This window comes from Camelus bactrianus, chromosome 16, assembly GCF_048773025.1.
Source record: "Camelus bactrianus isolate YW-2024 breed Bactrian camel chromosome 16, ASM4877302v1, whole genome shotgun sequence".
Lineage (NCBI taxonomy): Eukaryota > Metazoa > Chordata > Mammalia > Artiodactyla > Camelidae > Camelus > Camelus bactrianus.
In genome coordinates, this window is record NC_133554.1 from 48,423,308 (window position 1) to 48,425,268 (window position 1,961).

Sequence of the window (1,961 nt, forward strand, 5' to 3'; positions counted from 1 at the left end):
TGCTGAACATCTTATTTTCTTCAAATTCCTATTTTCTTGTAACTCTGTGCAATTGTGTTCTCACTGGGACTTGCTGCAAGTCAGCCAATTCACTCCGCAAACATTCGATGCTGCTATATTGTTTTTTAGTTAAGTCATTTAGCAAATGCCACATAACACTGAAGAAATACAAGTGCAAAGAATAGAGTTGTTTCAATGAAGACAAAATAGAATGTTTTAAGAAAGAGAATAAGAATGAGTTTTTTTTTTTTAAGTGGCTCTAGAGCTAGGTGTGGGCAAGGCAACCACAAAACACTAGAAGGTATTGCCAACTGCGAGAAGGACTTTGCATTCAGGTTGCTTTGTGAGTATTTTATTCTCTTCAGAGAAACCCAAATTGGCAAATTTAAGTTGAGCACAACGGGTGTAGTTTATGCAAGAAATGGGTAGGGCCCTGAGAGAGAAGACCTCGTCCTTCCTGAATGTTGGGCATTTATAGGCTCTAAGGTACACTAAAATGCTTGAAGTATGCACGTTTCGGCATTTGCCAGCCCTGCTTAGGTGACCAGCTGCACGCTCCAGTGGAGCCTGATACGAGGGCTGCATTGTCCCATCATGAAAAGATCACAAAGTAATGACAGTTAAGTGAAGTGAGCAAGTTGTCAAGCATTTCAAGTATGACAGTGGTTACCTTGGGATGGGGGAGATTTTCTTTCTCTTATCTGTATTAGCTACGAGAATCCAGTGTTATTTTTTATAAATTTTCAAAAGAAGTAAAAACATACCCCATAGCCTTCTGCCCCACTCAAGTACAACCTTTCCTCCCTGGGCTGCCCATGGCCAAAGAACTCAGCCCTTCCATTCAACCAGGGTCCTTAGTCACTACATGATGCTCGCCTCGCCTGGCCAGCCTTAAACTCTCCCTCCCCGCACTCCCTGGGATTCACCTGCACTCACGGAATTTCGATTGTTTTTGACTTCTGGAGGGCCCCCAGCCAGGGCTGGCCAGTGGGTGAAGGGTGAACCCCAGGGCCACCCAGCCCTGCCCACCAGCTTTCTCCTTCCTCTGGGACCTCTCCGTACCTGCCGGGTTCTGAGAACCATGGTGCTATTTTTCTTCCTCCACCCACACCTAGACAGCTCAAAAAAAAAAAAAAAAAAAAAAAAAAAGTCAGGTGAAGGCAGAAGTGAGGCTTCCAGAAACGGTTCCAGGAGAGTTCCAGAAGAGCCTCTGGTCTCATCGGCCTCAGACTCAGCTGAGGGACGGAAACTTCCTCTTGGTGGTGGGGTGGGCTTTGAAGGAAGCCATAAAGGGAGAAGGTCCTGCATCCCCAGCAAGGACGCCTCTTTGGTGAGGTCAGAACTATTGGAGAAACCTCGCTGTGCTGCTTAAGAGTTAGGTAACTGGAAGCTGGTCGATTAACTTGGGCCTCAGTTTCCCCACCTGTAAGATGTGAACCGTGGCTTCTATTCCGAGGAGTTGCCGTGAGGGTTAAACGAGATGATTATGTGGAAATCAATGCAGAGGGTGCCAGAGAAGAGTCAGTCCTTCCCCTCCCCCCTGTTTACTGATTTCTGTATATTTTTGATCTCTCCTTTCCATCCTTCTCTCCATCAGACCACAGCCTTCTGCCCTCCTCCTCCAAGAAGTACCCTGGCATGGCTCACATCTGTGCTCTTCCAGTTGGCTCGGTTTGCCTGGTGCTGCCCACCTGGAAATCGTTATTTAACCTCTCTGGGCTTCATGTTCCTCTTCTGTAAAATGGGCCCGATAACTAGCACCCATCTCAAGCAGCCACTGTGAACTTTAAAAAATGCACGTGAAGTAACCAGAAGAGTGCTTGGGGCACGCTTTGGTACTCACTCGTGTGTGTGTGTGTGTGTGTGTGTGTGTGTATGTGTGTGTGTATGTGTATGTGTGTGTATGTGTATGTGTGTGTGTATGTGTATGTGTGTGTATGTGTGTCTGTGTCTGTGTGTGT